The following is a 20,392-nucleotide window of genomic DNA, read 5'->3' on the forward strand; positions in this document are numbered from 1 at the left end:
ATGTTAAACCCTTAAAAGATTAGTATTATTGTTGTTGTTTTATACTCCACATTTTATTTATATCAGGCTCTCTCAGGCTTAGCACTATTAACATTTGTGTTGGATAGTTCTTTTTGTTGGGGGATGGCCTTTCTATACTTAGTAGCATCTCTTGCCTCAAGCCAGTAGATGCCCCTACTACCTTCTCTTCATTTACGACAATCATAAATGTCTCTAGACATCACCAAATATATTCTATTTATAGAGGGAATTATCCTGTTCCCAGAGGAGAACCACTAATGTAGATCTACCTAAACTTTTATCCTTTTTGATTATCTTTATTCTTTCCAGCATCATCAGTTTTCTATAGAATTATTTTATTTCTGATTGACATTTTTAATTCTTTTAGTGCAGGACAACTGGTGACCAGTTCTCTTTTTGTTTATCTGAAAATATTTATGTTTACTCTGAAAGGCTATATTCTCTAGATATGAAATTATAGGTTGACAAGTGTTTTTGTTCAGCATTTTGAAGATTTCATTCCAATGTCTTCTTTTTTCCATAGTTTCTATTAAGTGGTCATGTGTCAACCTAATTATTTCTCCTTTAAAAGTTACTTTTTTCCTGGTTGCTTTTAAGATGTTCTCTTGGCTTTGGTTTTCAGCTGTTTTACTCTGTTTACATATGATTTTCTTTTTTTTTTTATAGCACTTTTGAACCTGTAGCCTCATATTCATCAGATTTCGAAACGTCTAAGCCCTTGTCTCTTCAAATACTTTCTTGCTTCTCTCTCCTCTTTCTTTTTAGAACTACAATTGCACGTATGATAGTCTTATTCTGATGTCATTTTTATTTTGAATGTTTGGGTTTTTAATTTTTTTATTTTTCAATTACAGTTGACACTCAATATTATATTTGTTTCAGGCATACAGCATAGTTAAACATTTCTATAACTTATGATCACTCTGATAAGTCTAGCATCCACCTCACACTATACATAGTTATTACAATGTGACTATATTCTGTGCTGTACTTGACATCCCCTGGACTATTTCATAACTGCCATTTGTACTATGTAACCCTTTCACCTTTTCACTCAGACCCCAAACCTCCAAAAGCCCCTCCCATCTGACAACCATCAGTTTGTTTTCTGTACCTATGAGGTGTTTCTGTTTGTTTCTTATTATGTCTTTAATGTCTCTCTTCCTGCCTTGTATTTTTTCAACCTTCTGAGATTCACTGGTTCATCCTAGTTATTCTTTTAATCTGTCTTTCAGCTCACTAATTATCTTTTCAATTGTGGTTTATCTGCTATTAAATCCACTCACTGACTTCCTTATTTCTGTTATGTAGTTTGTTTGTTTTGTAGTTTTTTGAGTTGTCAATGGGTTCTTCTGACTCTACTGAAAATTTTAATCATAATTTTTACTTTTTTGTACATACTTATCACTTTTTTTTTTCAAGTATAATTCGCTTTTTAATGAGAACAATGTGTGTAATGACAGAACACCCTGCCATGTGCAGATGGCAGTAGTGAATACCCATGGAATGTATTCTACCCAAGGAGGGAGGTAGGGAGGGAAGTGCCGGAGCTGTGAGCCAGCAGCCTGCCCTCTGGCCAGTGGACACAAGGCTGGGCCGCTGACCTGGGGGCCTGCACGTGCCTCCTGAATGGTAAGTGACTTATCACATTTTTTTAAGTTTGTGTCTGAAGACTCCATTTTCAAGATCCTCTGTAATCTATATTTCTTTAAGTAGTCATTTCTCTATTCTGTATTTCTTTAAGTATTGAGCCATGTTGTTCCGTTTGAATGATTAGTGGCTTTAGATTGCATGACATTGTGTATAAAAATTTATGAAAATACGTTGAAGGCCTAGGATGATGTGTTCTTAAATAGTATCCTTTTATTATTATATTTATTTATTTATTTATTTATTTATTTATTTATTTATTTAATCCCCACCTGAGGATATTTTTCCAGTGATTTTTAGAGAGAGGGAAAGACAGAGAGAAATACCAATGTGAGAGAAACACATCAATTGGTTGTGCCCTGCGTGAGCCCCGACTAGGGCCTGGGCAGGGGAGGAGCCTGCAACCGAGGTACGTGCCCTTGACTGGAATCGAACCCGGGACCCTTTTGTCTGCAGGCCTAAGCTCTATCTACTGAGCTAAACCGGCTAGGGTGGATGATGTATTCTTTATCCCAAAATGATTGATATCTACTTTGGGCATGAAGCTAAGGGCACTACCAATTATAGATTGAGTGATGGAAGCACTTTGTGCCCCAAATCAAGCCTGGAGATTTTTCCAGCATCACCTTCCCCACCATCTCTGATGCTTGCTTAGTCCTTTTCCTTGATTTTTGTTTCTTTTGCCTAATGAGGCTATTGTTGAGCCGTATACTAAGCTTCTCTCCATCTCTTCTGGACCCACAGATGCCTCCAAAGGAAAGTTTCCCAAACCTCTTTGGGTTTCAGTCCTGTCCCATATGTGGGCCTGTTATTGTCCTATCTTGTCTAATTATTCTCAGTATATCAGTCAATCTGATGGCCTGGCCTGCCATTATTAGAAGCAGAAGTTCCCTGAGATTCATTTTATTTCCTGCTGAAATATATCCATGTCCTAAAAGAGAATGTTGTGAGTTGTAAAAATTTTGAATTTTCATGTTCAGAAAATATTCTGTTTAGTTAAAAATAGAATTATTTCAAAATCATTTGCCATCAATACTTCACAGATATTATTCCATTAGTTTCTTATATCTAGTGTTATCAGTGAAAACTTTAAATTTAATCTGATTTTCATCTCTTTTTAAGAAATCTATTTTTCTCTCTATAGAAACTTTTCCATATTTTCAATTAATCTTTAATATTCAGAAGTTTTACTACAATGTATAGGGTTGGGTGGTTGTTTTTAATTCATCCTTCTTGGGATCTTTTCATCTAACACCTTTTTCCCCTGCAGGCTCTCTTCTGCTTAGTTTTCTCCCACATCCCCATGTTCTCCGGTCTTCAAGGCTTCCTCCCAGCTTCTGTCTTGGCAGTTCTTATTTTCCAGTGGAGCTACATACTCATGTGTGTATTTGTTGATCATACATCTTCTCTTATTTCTAGGGATCTGGTGAGAGGAGAAGAGGGTGTGCAATCTGCTCAGTTTGCCCTCTTGAATCTCAGTAGTTCTTTTTATAACTTTATCGAAAAACATCATCTTCCCCTAGCCACGTTGTCCTTGGGTCATATTCTGACTTGCTGCCACTAAGGTATTATGTCAGCGAGCCCAGCCCTGCAAACTTTGTTCAATGTATCTGCACATTAGTTACTGCAGTCATTCTGAAATCTTTACTGTAAAGTTATTGAAAGAAAACAGTATTAGAACAACTTTTTGTAACTTACTTTTAAAAAAACTAACATGCAAAATGTAAGGAAGGAGCAAATCCCTTAGCTGATTGACTGCAAAAATTGTAAACGTGAGTTCAGAGAGCAAGCCAGCCCTGGAAAGGAGTAACAAAAGCAGCAGGGAAGCATAGGGAACGTGGACTGGAAGGTAGGCTGGGGGAGAATGCGGTGGCAGGGCAACCAGGCACTGCTGGAGAGCATCAGCCCTGGGCTGGCCTGGGAGCTCTGGCCTTGCCGCCCTGTGTGCGGGCTCCCCTGTAGTGGGTCAGGTTTGGAGGGATGTCTGGGGGCCTATTGTCCCTGGGCCGCCTGCAAACACTCACCAGCTGCCTGAGCTCACCCCATCCTGGAAACCAGCTGCCTTCATCTTTCTCTCTATTTCCCCCCAAGTTGGCCTACTTTTACTAATCCAGAAATCTAAATAGGCATGTACAGAAATAACTTTGCAGAGCTCCCTTAACTTTAACAAAATTAGAAACTAAATAATCTCATTGAAATGTTCAAGTAATTTTTATGAAATGGCCTCTCAATACTCATGTTACCCTTCATGCCTGTGCCTTTGTGATTTTCAGTAATTATAGAGTTCCGCACTGCGTTTAATATTTAATAAGCAACTTTGCAATTGAGTTAATGTTTCCCGAGGTAAAGATTGTATGGCACTCTAATCACAGCAAGTATTATTTTAATCAAGTGAATTCTTTTTTTAGCGCTCATTGTGTTCATCCCAACACAAATATCATCTGTAAACCTTGGTTCACTTACTGTTTATTTCCTTAAAGTTTTTTTTTTTTTATCAGAACTCTTAAGTAAGCTTTTAAAATATTAAATTTAGTATTTTAAACTTCTACATGAAGCTGAGAGATGTTTGTTATCCCTTTCACCTCACTCAGCAGGCTTAAAATGAAAAAAAGTTTTCATTAACCCTTTATGTTCTTTTAGGACTTAAAAATAGAGAAAGCAAAAATTTCAAACTAACTTACACTACCACTGAGCGCGTAATTCTATTTAAACATATAAAAATATATTTAATTCCAACTCCATAAAGTTTGAAATACTTGAGAAGTTTTTACCCTGAGAAAAACAAGTAAACAGAATAATGCACATTTTAAACTTTAAACATCTATTAGTAAGAGCTAATTTCCTGAAATGTTAACATATTTACAACATAAAACACCCAAATATTAGAACCATTCCACATGCTGTAGCACAAACTTAAAGCAGAAAACTTTTTTACCTGGAAATCTAAACTAAGGAGGCTTTGCTTGGTGTCATTAAGTCTCCAGCTGAAAGTGAAACAAAACCAGAGCTTTCTGTAAAACAAAGCACAGAGGGGAGTGTGGAAATGCCCCTGCCTCCATGGTAACGGCTAATGCTTCCCTGGGGATAAAAGCCTTTCAGTGCTTGCCCAGAAAATCAGCCAACAGAGTAACTAGGAGCACGGTTTCCCAGGGAGATGTTTGTCTGACTCACAGGAGCAGCGGGGACATGCTGCAGTCTGAGGAGGTGGAGTTGGAAGGACAGAAGTGAAGCTTGGTTAAGAAATCTGGTTTTCATAGATATTCGCCTAAAAACCCTTCCCATGCCCGTGCCTCTGTGACCCCGCTGGTTGCGCCCTGCTCCCAGTGGCCCATGTGGCCACGTGAGAGAAGCCACGCTTCTGGGTGCCCTGAGTTGGGTGGTGTTAGTGACTCTCCTCGTCTCTCTGCCCACGGGGACTGCACACGCAGTGTTGTGAACAAGACCAAAAGCTGTCCCATGTGCATGTCATTGCAATGGTCACTTTCCACCTGGAAGCAGTGAAGAGGGCTGAGCAGCACGACCTGTCTCCTCGGCGAGCAGCAGGTCGGAGGGCCTTCGGCGTTCCTGGGTTCCTGTCCAAAGCTTATTCCTTTGTAAGCAGGGATGGTAATAACTACTTTCAAATTTCTGTGCAAATAAATGAATAACATATATAAGTGCCCGTCATGGGCTAGGTAATCTACTTTTTACTTCTTTTATTATTTTCCATCTTTCTTGTTGAAAGTATTATATATGTCCCCTCTTTTCCCCACTGACTCACTCCAGCCCGCCCCCACCCCCCACGCCAGACCTCACCAGCCAATCAATGATTCTCTCTCATCATTGGTGTTTCTATCTCTCTCTCCCTCTTCCTTCCTCTCTGAAATCAACAAAAAATAAAAAAGATCCAAGTTTGCTAGGGTTTGGGGAGAGGGAGGGATGAACAGGTGGGCACAGAGGACTTTTGGGGCAGTGAAAACTTCGGTGTGGTGTTAGGAAGACGGATACATGTCATTATGAGTTGTCTAACCCACATGGCATATGAAACCCGAGTGCTCCCAGTGTACCTGTGGACGGGGTGCTTGTGAGGTGTCAGTGTGGTTCATCAGTTGGAACAATTGCGCCATTATAGTGGGGGATGTTGATAATGAGGGAGGCTAGAGGGGGACGGGATATATGGGAAACCGCTGCACCTTCTTCTCAATTTTGCCGTGAATCTGAAGTTGCTCTTTATTCTTCTTTTTTTTAAAAATATATTTTACTGATTTTTTACAGAGAGGAAGGGAGAGGGATAGAGAGTTAGAAACATCAGTGAGAGAGAAACATTGATCAGCTGCCTCCTGCACACCCCCTACTGGGGATGTGCCCGCAACCAAGGTACATGCTCTTGACCGGAATCGAACCTGGGACCCCTCAGTCCACAGGCTGACGCTATATCCACTGAGCCAAACTGGTAAGGGCTGAAGTTGCTCTTTAATAAAATCGCCTTTGGCAGGACCAGAGGAGGCCAGCGGGAGCCATGGTCTAAGGATGGGGCTGCGTCAGTGGTGACCACAGTTTCCAGGGGAGAAATCTGTAGCAACATGGCGAGGACTTGGGTGCAGGTCTCGTTGTGCGGCACATAGTTCCTGGTGATGCCGTGTGTTTCTAAATACACTCAGCTCTCGAGATCAGGGCAGTGCTAGCATCAGTACAACACAAAGCAAGGAAACTGCTGAAGCCATCTATTGGGGGTAACTCTCAAAAGTACAGGAAGTGAATGCGAAGCATGTGGTTCTCACATGTGAACGAAGAGAGCACCTTCCTGAGCTTGTCGGGGCCAGGTGGAGACCCTTCCATTGACCAGTCCGGTCTGGGGTGGCCATCCGTTTGGACTCATTACCTACCTGAATGACGACTGTATCCAGAGTGACCTTGTAGACCAGGTGTGAAATGACGAGTGACCGTGGCCTGGAGAGACCCCATGGAGCCTGCACCCTTGAAGCAGGAGCCTGGCTGTGTGCATGGTAATCAGCTCCTCTTCGCCTGGGAATACTCTCACCTCTATCAGCCCAGAGGACCTCCTGTCTGGGTGTCCTCAGCCTCTGGCCCTCCTGCCCACGCCCACGCGTGCCTCCTCCTGCAGCATTTGGTCAGCAAGCGCCTCAGACAGCCCACGCCTGCGCCTGCAGTCCGCCTTCCTCCCTCTTGTCCTTTTCTGACGGATGGCCATACTCTTGGAAGCAGCCTGCTCTTCCTCCTCCTCCTCTCCATCTCTCCCCCCAATCCCTTCGCTGTACATGCTGATGCTCCTGGCCTTTCTCATTAAGCAAAAGCAGAGGAGCACTGATCACAGGCTGTAGCCTGTCCACGAGCACAGACCTTCTATTTTAAGCTGCAAACTCTTTCCTGAGCTTTATGCTCTGATTGCCAACTTCCATCGGTTGCTTTGGCTTGGATCTCCCCCAGGCCCTGCACTCCCCCGGGCCCTCCACTCCCCCAGGCCCTGCACTCCCCCAGGCCCTGCACTCCCCGGGCCTGCATCAGCACTATCTATGAGGACAAGGCGTCCTGTCCCTCAGGGTCCTTATTCCTCTCTGTTCCTCACGTGGGTCCTTCAGGAACCACAGACATGCAGGACCCACCCATGCACTGCCTTTACTGGCTCATTTTTAAATGTAGTTTCATCTCTGCTTTTTAGAGCTGTTACTTAAGTTTAGGCTTGGATGGAGAAGTGAATTTATATCATGGCCATATAGCCAAGACATTGTTTTGCTTACCCAAACCAACCTGTTTTAACACTTGGAACATTCTGACAGTTCAAGAGTGCTTACATTAAAAAAGAAATTTTGTACAAAGAAAACGACATTTGATATTTAGTTTCCATTATTAAAAACTACAGTAAGTCATTTTTGCCTTAAGAGTGTGCAAAGTTAAAAATGTATGTTATTAAACATTTAAATAATTTTGTAGAGTTTAAAATAACCTAGGAATGGGCTTTTTCAATATGTTTATTGGCAGAATTAAGACTCACCTCTCCCTGCACACCCTGCGTGTGTCTGGGTGTGAGAGGGCGGCCTGTGTCCCTGAGCTCTGTTGTGAGCTGGGGCCTGGGGCAGGTGCTGGGCAGCCCCATCTGAAGGGGCCCAGGGTGAGCCACACCCCCGCGGATGCAACGCTTCCTTCCAAGACACTGGACGCCCAGGGGTTCCAGCCTCCCCGCTGCGGGTGCACGGGTGCACGGTCACAGCACAGCCTCCAGACCTGGTCTTTCCTGCTCTGTGTGTCCTGCCAACCTTGAGCCAGGATTGGCGTGAGGTCTGTGGGGGCTGCACATCTGGTCGGTCAGCATTTGCTGAGATGGGGATTCTTTTCTGATGACATACTGAGAAGGCTGTGCACCAGCCAGCGCAGTGTTGCCTGAGGGACTTGGGGAGAAGGGTGCTGGCTGCTAGTGGGACCTCCGCCCCTGGGGAATGAGGGACCTCCGCCCCTGGGGAGTGAAGCAGGAGGGTTCACACATTCAAACAGTGTGTTTGTCACTGCTTCGTTTTTCCTCATTGCCGGGGGTGGGGGTGGGGAGGGGGTGGGGGATGGGGGGTGGGGAGTGGGAAGGGTGAGGTCACCGTTTTCATTACCATTAGAATCTCTTAGCATCCAAGAGTAGGGAAAAACATCAATGCTAACTTCATTTATTATGCTGTATTTCCATTTTTAAAGAGAAATTTAATTTTAATTCTGCCACATATGTGAATGAAATTTTCAAACTGTTCTCAGGGATTTATGGAATTTTTATAAGAATAGTATCTGGAAATTGCTGACTTTTTTGTATATGCGCAAGGATAGTTTTTGAGTTATGTTTTTTTTTTCTCATTTTGCCCAAATGAAACTAATTATCTTTAAAAGAACAAATCTAAAACTACTCCCATACTGCCAAATTATAGCAGAATTGAAAATTTAGACATTAAAAAAAATTTAGAAATTCTAACATCATCCATAATCATACCACTGTTCAGATGAGTCAGCATAAACAGTAGTATTTTTTTTTTTTTAAAGAAACAGTACTTCCTCCACCCATTTATTTTTAGGGAGAGAGAAACATTTATCTGTTGCCTCCTGCAAGCTCCCCCACCAGGAATCAAACCTGTCACCTTTTTGTATACAGACAACGCTCCAACCAACTGAGCCACAAGGGTCAGGGCTAAACAATATTTTTGTTGTTGTTTTTTATTTTTATTTTTAATCTTTATTGTTGAAAGTATTACATATGTCCCCCTTTTTCCCCACTGACCCCTTATAGCCCGCCCCGCCCCCGTCCCAGGCCTTCAGCACCCTATTGTCTGTGTCCATGGGTTATGCATACATGCACACAAGGTCTTTGGTTGATTATCTCCCAACCACCTTCCCTCTGAGATTCAACAGTCTGGTCCATGCTTCCATGTCTCTGGATTTATTTTGTTCAACAATTTATTTTGTTTATTAGATTCCACATATGAGTGAGATCATGGGATAGTTGTCTTTCTCTGACTGGCTTATTTTGCTTAGCATAATGTTCTCTCGGTCCCTCCATGCTGTCTCAAAGGGTAAAAGATCCTTCTTTTTACTGCTGCATAGTATTCCATGGTGTAAATGTACCACAGCTTTTTACCCACTCATCTTGGGCTGTTTCCAAATCTTAGCTATTGTAAATTGTGCTGCTATAAGAACATAGGGGTGCATACAATGTTAGGGTCACTGAAGGAGGAACACATGAGGCCAAAAGTGGTAAAGAATTATAAATGTATTAGGTCATCTGGAAAATCAGATGGGCTGATCCCCAAAATGGCACTAGCACTCAGGGATGGGGAATCAGAAGTTCTAAAGGACTCTGGTGGGTCCAGTTCCTGGGAAAGTCTGGAGGGGAGAGATAATGGTCCTAGTAAGTGGAATGTGGTCTAAGCGAAAGGGAATGCCAGATGTGAAGTGGCCTAAAGGTCAGTTCTCAGGGGAGGGGGTGTTGATTCAATTATTTGATCAGACCTAACATTCCATTCTGTTTGTTTTATGGAATAGGGACAAAGGTCATATCTTCTGTAGTCACTTCCTGCTGAGGGGGGATGGTGAGATCACAGGGGGATGGACTCTGATTGTCGTCGGCTGGAACACTGTATAGATTCCTCCTGGTTGGAGCGAGGGGTCCAACAGGATGATTTCCCTGAAAGACTAGTTGGTGAAGGCTCAAGAGCATCCTGTTGAGAGACTGGGAGATAAAGGCTGGTCCTGAGGCTGCCACAGCATCACATGTCTGGTTTTGCTGCTTTTCTGGGCCTGGAGCTAAAATACAACTGAGGCCTAGATATTGTCTTTAGGGAGGAAAAGATCAGGGGTCTAAGCTGCCTGACTAGTGATATGAAAGGAGAGGATAGATTATTCTGGGGGCGAGGTTCTTGTTTTCCATGTTTTGCCCCTTGCTGGGCATCCAGAGCTTTCTGTCCCAGTGAGTTTCTGTACCTGTACCTGGCCCATCTTCTTTGCTCTGGGAGTCTCAGGGTTTACATCCCCCCCTTTAGGATTTTTGGCACTGAATTCTTTCAGGGGAAAAGGGTGCAGGGTATCTTAGCTACTTCCTGCTGAAAGGGAACGATGTTTTCCTTCAGAGCCAAAACCCTTGCTCTGTCAGAGGGACGATGAGGCCTGGGCACAAAGGAGGTTGTGATGGTGTCTAGGGGTGGTATTTCCTGAGTACAAGTAGGGCTTGTAATCTGGTGGAGACAAACTGTTTCATAAATTTTAGTTACTGGGGCAAAAGCTAAAACAATAAGAATTATGACAAATGGTCTGGTGGAAGGAAAGAGACATTAGTTTGGAACGTTGTAGTCAAATATACTAAAATGAGGTTTATTCTCTTAGTTTCATTTGTTCTTGGGTATAGTCTGCAAATGTCACTAATTGGATTTTTGCTGTCTCCCTGAGTAAGGTGATTTAAGCTATTTACCCTCTGGTTGGGGAGAAAAAATCCAAACCATTTACTCTTAAGTATCATTGGTTTAGGAAAGATAGGACTTACTAGATGGCTTTGGACTGCTGTTTATCTCAGTTTCCCTGTTCTGCTTGTCCTGGCTTACTGGCCTGTGTCCTTTATATAACTTCCTTTTAACATTTCTCCCTACTAACCTTTTGTAACTTTCACAAACCTTCTTACAACTTGAACTTACTTACTTTTTCCTTCAAAATGCATATCTATGCCTCATGCCTTCTATTACCAAAACCACAATTTCTTTCCAATATATCTTAACTCTTAGAAACCATAATTTTCCAACAACAATCAAAAAGTAAACAGCCAGCATTTCTTAGATTGACATTTATGAACACACTTAAACACACTCTTACTTTCAAGAAAATATGCCTTCAACAAAGTACAAGAGGTCTTCTGTAATAAAAGTTAGAGCAGGCGAATTTAAAACGTGTCTAACAATCAGTGTTTCAGTATTTTATGTTATTTAAAAATAGTTAGATGTTTATGATTTAACCCAGCAATGCTCCAAAGCCTTTGAGTTACCAAAGACTTTGGAAAATTATGCATAGGCACATGGGGCTGGAGAAAAGGCGGGGGGAGGAGGGAGCAGGCCCAGCAGCCTGTTCTAGGACTGCAGTTCCCAGGCCTCCAGCCGCTTGGATTCAAAACTGCCACATTTTTCCTTAGGGATAACATGCTAAGGTTTGGGTGAGAATGAGTTCAGCTTCTGATAGTAGCAGGACTGTTAAGTAAGTGGAAGGAGGGGTGAGAAGGCGCTGAGATGAGAGCAGTTTTCAGAGCATTAAAGGGGGTGCGAATTGCCTTGGGATCTAAAGCCTCAGTGAGGGGTCCCTTCACTTATCATAGAGGGGCTTTGCGAGGAGTCTAAAGCTGGGAACCAGAGGCGAAAGTACCCAGCGAGCCTGAGAAAGGAGAGGATTTCCTGTCTAGAGGAGGGCACAGCCATGGAGGAAACAATGCGTTTACAGTCCAAGGAATGGCTCGGCCTCGTGGGGTGAGAGTGACACTGAGGAGGTCCCTGTGATTCAGGACAGCTGGGCTTTCTGAGGGGATGCACTGCAGCCCTGGTCGGGCACTGAGGTAGAACGAGAAAAGGGTGGATAAAGGGGGGTGTCTAGTAAGATGCAGTGTAAAGGTGAGGTGGTTAATGGCTGTGAGACTAGTCTGTCAACCCCCAAAACAGAGACTGAGGAAGGGACAAGGGTCCCCGTGAATTCGGGGAGGGCAGAACAAGTGGCCCCAGTGTCTGGGAGCTCCAAACCGGATCCAGAGGGTGGCCTTTCTGGACCGGCTGAGGTCCGACCTGGAGGGGACAGACTACAGCCTGATTTCTAGTGGCCTTCCCTTCCACACCTTGGGCAGGGCCCAGGCGCAGGTCTCGGGTTTGGGCAGGACTGGACCCAGTGTCCTTCCTTGTTGCATTTGAAGCAGAGCCTGGAGGAGGCTTAGCCCCTGACTTACCCTTGTTGGAGGACCGGCACTTCGTTTGGGGTTTGTGAGAGCGGTGGCTAGGAGCTGAAAGGCCTTCTGGGCCTCAGCCTTGGCCTGATCTTGCCTTGTTGTTGGATTTGAGTCTCCTGGTCTCTATTATTAAAGACCTTAGAGGCCAGATTAATGAGGTCTTTTTGAGGTGTTTGTGGACCTGTGTCTATTTTTTGAAGCTTGCGGCATATGTCGGGGGCTGATTGGGCTATAAAATGGGTGTTCAGAAGAAGGGTTCCCTCTGGGGAGGTGGGGTCTAAGGTGGTCAATTTCCATAAGGCCTCCTTGAGGTGGGGGAGGAGAGCTGGGTTTCCATCAGGACCCCTGAGTGATTTTATTGTGTCATAGCTAACCGCCTTATGGACAGCCTTTTTGAGTCGGGCAATGAGACAGGGGATTATATGGGTTCGGAGCTGGTGTCCTGGAGAAGTAACCTGATAGTCCCATCTCGGGTCAGTTTGGGGGACCATGTCAGTGTCGTGTCTATGGGCATAGGCATGGTCCTGAGCTGCTAGCCAGATGTGCTCCTTCTCCTCTGGGGTGAGAGAGGAGGACATAGATGTCATGTCAGGTCATAGGACTGGGTCAGGTACTCAGATTCCTTGGTAAAGGTGGTCAGGTCAGTGGAAAAATATCTGAGACACCTCTCAATCTGTGTGAGAACGGACATGGAAAATGGAATGTATACCCAGACAACATCCTCAATTCCTACCACCTCCCTCAGGGATAGAAGAGGCGCGGGAATAGAAGTGGCTGTTGAGGAAGGTGGCCTTTGGGTGGCCCACGAGTAAGTGTTAGGTGGGGAAAGTCTGTATTGGAGCTCGAGTTCTCGGGATTTGGGCTCTCAGGGGTCGGGGAGAAGGTGATGGTTGGTTAGAAGGGTCTGGGTTTTGGGAGGGGGTGCACAGGGGGGTAGCGGTTGGTGATCTGCTGGGTCAAGAGTAGATTCAGAATCAGAAGTGTTAGGGTATGATGTTTTGTGTGAAGGAGAAGGATCTGATGGGTAGAGCAGGACTGACAGAGAGGGTTGGGACGGAAGGGTGAAAAGGCCTGGACGTAGGGAATCTCTGACAATTTTCCATTGCGGACCACAAATCCAAAGGTGACTGTTTAGGGCAGGCGTCCCCACTGCTAAACAAATCACCACGAGAGACAAGGGGTGACCCTCCAAATTGAGCGCCTTCCTGAGCTTGTCGGGGCCAGGTGGAGACCCTTCCATTGACCAGTCCGGTCTGGGGTGGCCATCCGTTTGGACTCATTACCTACCTGAATGACGACTGTATCCAGAGTGACCTTGTAGACCAGGTGTGAAATGACGAGTGACCGTGGCCTGGAGAGACCCCATGGAGCCTGCACCCTTGAAGCAGGAGCCTGGCTGTGTGCATGGTAATCAGCTCCTCTTCGCCTGGGAATACTCTCACCTCTATCAGCCCAGAGGACCTCCTGTCTGGGTGTCCTCAGCCTCTGGCCCTCCTGCCCACGCCCACGCGTGCCTCCTCCTGCAGCATTTGGTCAGCAAGCGCCTCAGACAGCCCACGCCTGCGCCTGCAGTCCGCCTTCCTCCCTCTTGTCCTTTTCTGACGGATGGCCATACTCTTGGAAGCAGCCTGCTCTTCCTCCTCCTCCTCTCCATCTCTCCCCCCAATCCCTTCGCTGTACATGCTGATGCTCCTGGCCTTTCTCATTAAGCAAAAGCAGAGGAGCACTGATCACAGGCTGTAGCCTGTCCACGAGCACAGACCTTCTATTTTAAGCTGCAAACTCTTTCCTGAGCTTTATGCTCTGATTGCCAACTTCCATCGGTTGCTTTGGCTTGGATCTCCCCCAGGCCCTGTACTCCCCCGGGCCCTCCACTCCCCCAGGCCCTGCACTCCCCCAGGCCCTGCACTCCCCCGGGCCCTCCACTCCCCCAGGCCCTGCACTCCCCCAGGCCCTGCACTCCCCGGGCCTGCATCAGCACTATCTATGAGGACAAGGCGTCCTGTCCCTCAGGGTCCTTATTCCTCTCTGTTCCTCACGTGGGAATGGCTGAGGAGTCTTCTGGCCTAGCGAAGAGAGTCCTCAAAAAGAGAGGACTTTTGATAATCAGTGAGAGAGAGTGGACAGAAGACTCCAGATGAGGGAAATTGTGGATCATCACTCACCTAGAGAAGACTGGCCGGTGTGGGATGAGGGTCAGCAATGGAGAAGGAGAGGTTCCCCATCCAGCATCCTCCTTGGCTGGTTCTGGAGGGCACGTAAGGGAGGGAGGCCTAATCGAGGCTGGTGATCACGTCACTGAGTAGGATTCAGAGGCAAGCCCAGGACGAGCTGCCGCTGCCTACTGCTCTCCGAGTAGTAAACTCGGGGTGATCGGAGCTGGGGTGATGGCTCCCCTTCCCCATAGCACCCTCCCGATTTCAGCACCAAATGTTAGAAATGCACGAGGCTAAAAGGGGTAAAGAATTATGAATTTATTAAGTCATCTGAAAGCCAGGTGGACTGAGCCCCAAGATAGCACCAGCCCCCAGGGACAGGAGTCAGAGGTTTTAAAGGACTCTGGGCGGGTCTGGATCCTGGGAAAGTCTGGAGGGAAGGAATATGGTCTTGGCAAGTGGTATGTGGTCTTAGCGAAAAGGAATGTTGGTTGTGAAGTGGCCTAAAGTTCAGTTTCCAGGGGAGGGGTATTGATTCAATATTTTTTATCAGACCTAACAAAATTCCCTGCAACCCAAGCATGTGCCCTGACCAGGAATCGAACCATGACCTCCTGGTTCATAGGTGGACACTCAACCACTGAGCCATGCTGGCAGTTGCATATTTAATTTTTTTGAGGAAACTCCATACTGTTTTCCATAATGGTTGCACCAGGCTGCATTCCCACCAGCAGTGCACTAGGGTTCCCTTTGCTCCACATCCTCACCAGCACTTGTCGTTTCTTGGTTTATTGTTGCTTTAATTTGCATCTCTCTGATGATCAGTGATTTTGAGCATTTTTTCATCTGTCTCTTGGCATCTCTATGCTCACTTTGGTGAAGTGTCTATTTAGGTCCTTTGTCCATTTTTTGATTGGATTGTTTGTCTTCCTTTTGTTAGTTGTGTGAGTTCCTTATATATTTTGGATATTAACCCTTTATCAGATGTATCATTGCCAGATATCTTCTCCCATGCAGTGGGCTTTCTTGTTGTTTTGTCGATGGTTTCTTTTGCTGTGCAGAAGCTTTTTATTTTGATGTAGTCCCATTTGTTTATTTTCTCCTTAGTTTCCTTTGCCCAAGGAGATGTATTCATAACCGTATTGCTACAAGAGATGTTAGAGATTTTGCTGCCTATCATTTCTTTAGGATTTTTATGGTTTCATGACTTACATTTAAGTCTTTTATCCATTTTTAAAAATATATTTTTATTAATTTCAGAGAGGAAGGGAGAGGGAGAGGGAGAAAGAAACATCAATGATGAGAGCAAATCATTGATCGGCTGCCTTCTGCATGCCCTCTACTGGGGATCAAGCCTGCAACCTGGGCATATGCCCTTGACCGGAATCGAACCCAGGACCCTTCAGTCCTCAGGCCAATGCTCTATCTACTGAGCCAAACCGGCTAGGGCCTTTTATCCATTTTGAGTTTATTCTTGTGTATGGTGTAAGTTGGTGGTCTAGTTTCATTTTTTTGCATGTATCTGTGTGCCCTGACCAGGAATCAAACCGTGACCTCCAAGTTCTTAGGTCGATGCTCAAGCACTGAGCCACACCAGCAGAGCAAATTCTCAATCTCTTAATTGGCCTCAGAAATGATGGGGTGGGGCAAGGTGGGGCAACTGTCTTCCCCCCAAGCAAAAATCGCCTGGATAGCAATGGTCTGCCAGAGAAAGATGACCTCCGCAGCATGACGGGATGACTCAGCACAGGAAACTGGGGTGGCTGCCCTCCTAGCTCCAACCCCAGAGCCCCCAACCCTGGCTTCTGCTCACTCAGCTCCAGTCCACTCTGCCCTCCCTCTGCCAGAGCCCAAGGTGAGTGGCTGCACACAGGATTTTGTGTGTTGGCCCTTTAAGGGGGTGCCTGCATTTCTAGCCGCCTCTCCCTGCAGACAGCAACTCTGCTGCTTTTCACAATCAGATGTCATGTGGGCCCCCTTCTGAGTTGTGGTGCTCTGCGCAGGGGAGCCCAGCTTAGGGTTTAGATCCCAGAGTTCTCAGTGGCAACCCCTCTCCCCCAGCTGAGATCTCTCTCCAGATCTTCAGCTGCTGTCTGTGGGAGCCCGGCCAGCCTCCGCTGCTCCTGCCTGTCTCTGTGTGGTCTCCACTTTCCATCCTTGGCGATCAGGGTTCTCTCCAGCTGGTCTTCAGTTGATTATTCAGGAAGTTTTTCTGTATTTGAGTTGTAATTCCAGTTTGGTCCTGGGAGCATGTCTGTGAGCTTCTTCCATTTTGGAATCCTAAACAATAGTATTTTATTTAACAAAAATATTTTTATTGATTTTTATTAGAGAGGAAGGGCGAGGGAGAGAGAGAGAGAAACATCGATGAGAGCGAATCATTGATCGACTGCCTCCTGCACACCCCACACTGGAGATTGATTGAAATGGTAACCCAGGTATATGCCCTGACCGGGAATCGAACTGTGACCTCCTGGTTCATAGGTAGATGCTCAATCTCTGAGCCACACCGGCCAGGCTAACCAATAGTATTTTAACTACGACACTCATCTTTACACGTTCCATCAGAGTGAGGAGCTTGAGTGCTGCACTTAGAGGCACAAATGTGTGTAACTTCTGTCCTGCCACAGTGGGCACTTGCACAGCATTAAAGCAAATAGCACAGCCCGCACCTGGTGTTACCAAGATAGTGTCCCTCCGCTGGGAGCCCTCCTCTCTCAGGCACCGCATGCCTGGCTCCGCTCTGCCCAGTGACGGGTCCTGCAGAAGAGGCTTCCTCCTCCCACGCCCATTAGTGGCCTGAGCGGTGACGCCCCACTGCAGACACTCGAATTCATCCTGAGGAAGTGAGCGTGTCAGCCCACATTCACATGCGTGAGAGGATGGACTTGAACACTTTCAGTGAGGGGCCCCTGGGAAATAAAGCAGTTCCTGGACAGCAAATAAGACGGCCCGCCTTCGCTCCCCTGACTCCTGCTGAAGCTGACTCGGGAAGAGATCCCTTTGCTGTTCTCGGTGGCCTGTACAGAAATGAGTAGTTGCAGGCCTTTCCAGTGTTTGCTCCGTCCATTATCTGCAGGAGTCTTGTGTGAAGCCGCAATCAGCTGGCCCGCAGGGAGGCCTGTAGTGGCGGGCATGGTCAGCTGGTTGTGCCATTTGTGGCCGGACAACATGTGTGCTATTCTAGGACCCAAAGAACAACTATGTGTTTTCTCTTAAGATTCTTGACATGACCCCTGGCCAGTTTGGTTCATTGGTTACAGTGTCGGTCCATGCACCCAGGGGTCTGGGGTCCAATTCTCCGGCAAGGGCATGTACCTTGGTTGCAGATTCAATCCTCAGCTGGTTCAAGAGGCAACTAATTGATGTGTCTCTTTCACATCAATGTTTCTCTCTCCCCCTCCCTCCTTCTCTTCCACTCTCTCTCTCTGAAAAGCAACGGAAAGGGCATTTTCGGGTGAGGATTAACAACAAAAAAGATTCTTTACGTGAAAAACGGGAGTCCCTCATTGAAACACTTGAGCATAGTATTTCAGCCGGAGGCAGGACCTAGAGGAAAATGTATACAGTAAGCATCCAGGTAAATTTCCTAAAAGGTCATTAAGTAAAAATTAAAGAAAGCTGAATAAAGTATAAACTTTAGCTATAAAAGTGATGCACCGATATTGGTTCATTAATTATAACAAACACACCACCCAGGGTCAGGTGTCAGGAGAATCGTATGGGAGCTCTGGACTGTCTTCCCAATTTTCCTGTCAATCTACAAATGAAGTCTTTCTGCACATTTAATAGGGGCCTTGCAGGGGCCAGCGGGGGGTCTCTGGGGCATGAGCTGTCTTGGTTCCAGGGTGAGTTCCCTCTGATCTCCTCCACTCTGAGCAGCACTGAGCTGGGCCAGGGGTCACCCGAAATCTGCTTCAAGAAGGCGTTAGGGTCACTTTGGGTTCAGTTGCAGTTTACATTCAATATTATTCTAGAATAGCTGCAGGTGTGTGTTTTTTTCTTATTTTTAAAATGGACCTAATTTTCTATTCCCAATTCACGAAGGTGCCCAGAGTTCCGTGTGTGAAGATCTGGAGGAGCTGGGGCTACTATGCAAATCGCATAAGTTACTATCGTCCTCTTCCTCAGGACGATTTCACTAAGGCTTGGTTTTTAGAGAGTGAAGAGGGGGGAGGGGCAGGAGGCCCATCGATTGGTTGCCTCCTGACTGGACTGGGGCCAGAATGGAACCTGTAGCTGAGGTACGTTCCCTTGACCAGGAATCAAACCCCTGACCCTTCAGTGCTGGGGCTGACCCGCTAACCACTGAGCCAGATCGGCAAAGGCTTACCCACCGACTCGTGATGTAGTAAGAAATTTTAACTATTTAAAATTTAATTTGCATGTTATTTATGCCCTATTTTATTTTGCCCCAGAGGTGGGGGTTTGCTCTGTTACTAAGAACATAAGTTGACTCGGTTCATTTTTTTGCTTCCCACTCCTAAAAACCATAGGCATTTAACATAGGATTCTAGAGTACGAGATTGGATATATATCATTAGCTCGCTATATAAAATTAATTTAAATATTATTTAAACCTTAACTTCTATAGCCAAACTATTCACCCAGTATGAGGAAAAGTTAAAAATATTATTAAACATGAAAGGTCTCAAAAATGGGATACTGACAGGCGGCCTTACTGAGAGCCCTGCCCAAAACGTCCTGAAATGACAGCGGAGGGGTTGTAAAAAAGAGGCGGGAGGAGGGCGGGAAGCCCCAAGAGTGCGGTGGGCGCTGGGAGCGCCCCCGAGGCTGCTGGGCCTCTGCAAGGAGTGGGGTCTCCAGAAAGGGCTGCACCGGGGCGCCCGGGAGAGAACCCCAGGGGCGGCTGATTTTAAATAGGAACAGGCCCAGCAGCCCTGCGGGCCAGGAGCCCTGCCCTGGACGCTGGGCTGAGGTCAGACGCATGTCTGGCCCAGGGTGTGGAATGCATGAACCAACTTTTAGGGGCAATTATGCTTCCCAACAAAAATGTTTTTGTTGCTGCCATCAACGCCAGTTGCCAACATGAATTAGGCTGCGAGTTGGCTGTAATGACACTGGTGGTGGGTTTCCACTGCATCTGCGTGTAGAGATGCTGGGTGGGCTGTGAGCCCCGGGGTGTGGTAGCCAAGCTTTCCCTGCACTGTGCGGCCTGGAGCCTCAGGGCCATTGGAAGGGACCTCGCTCAGCTGCGGAGAGGAGGGGGGCGGGGCGCGAGTGTGCAGAGTGTCTCTTAGGAAAGAAACGTAAGGCCTTAAAAGTCAGTCAGTGACCCCATGGAAGACTTCTAAATGAGACCATAGTAACTTTACCTTGTCACCGGTTTCAGTGTTTTGGACACATTACTTTGAGATTTGTGAACTAGGAGAGAACGTAACCCTTAGCGCGCATGTTGGAATATGACTTTCATGATTTGCTGTTTTCCTGCATAATTACATGCAAGTAATTGTATGAAGAGAGCTGTGAAGTTACCTCTGAAGGGTTTCTGGTATTTATTATGTTTATATGTCTGTGTGTATTCAGCTTCTTCAACATTTTAGACTCTTTAACTAGAACAGGAGGGAACAAGGGCTTCTGCAAGCGCACAGCTGCGCCCGCGATGTGGGCATGAACTTACCGCAGGACGGACGCTGTGTACTGTCTGGTCATCTGATTTAAGGTCGGCTGCGGGGCGGGGCCTGGCTGTGCGCACCCTGATCGCCCCTTTTTTCCTGAAGCGGGAATGTGTGGAAACTGCATTCCTCTGGGCCCCACACCCTCCCTCCTGCGCCTGTAGGACCAGCACTCCTTGAATCCCCAAGTCCCCCTCTGGGGGCTTCTACAGGAGCTGCAGAGGAGCGCCGGGTAGCGTCTGGGCTGGGCTGGGCTGGCAGCTTCCGCCCCGCCCCATGCAGCCCTCCCGCCCCTAGGGCTGCCGGAGGCCCTGGGTTTCCGGCCTTGTGGAGCGATGGTGCTGGGAGGGGCAGGTAGGGGGAGGTAACATCCTCACTGGGTTTGGGGGCCCCGGGTGCCATGCTGCCTGACGTCGGGAAAGGCAGCCTCTTGGCCTCGTGGTGAAAACAGGTTCCGGCGCATGGAGTCGGGACATGAGCCTTCTCACGGCGGG

The 20,392-nt window shown here is 46.5% G+C and overlaps 2 protein-coding genes across 2 annotated transcripts in view; one reads left to right on the forward strand and one right to left on the reverse strand.

The window, feature by feature from the left end:
- ECM2 (extracellular matrix protein 2) overlaps positions 1 to 4,650 on the reverse strand; it is a 56,542-nt gene extending 51,892 nt beyond the window's left edge. Inside the window, exon 1 of the mRNA XM_080668816.1 lies at positions 4,607 to 4,650. The gene's annotated coding sequence lies outside the window, so the exon portion shown is untranslated. The remainder of the gene's footprint in view (positions 1 to 4,606) is intronic.
- The window catches only part of CENPP (centromere protein P), a 275,842-nt gene that overhangs the window by 245,122 nt on the left and 10,328 nt on the right, over positions 1 to 20,392 (forward strand). The window lies entirely within an intron of this gene.

This window comes from Plecotus auritus, assembly GCF_963455305.1.
Source record: "Plecotus auritus genome assembly, chromosome: 5".
Taxonomy (NCBI): domain Eukaryota; kingdom Metazoa; phylum Chordata; class Mammalia; order Chiroptera; family Vespertilionidae; genus Plecotus; species Plecotus auritus.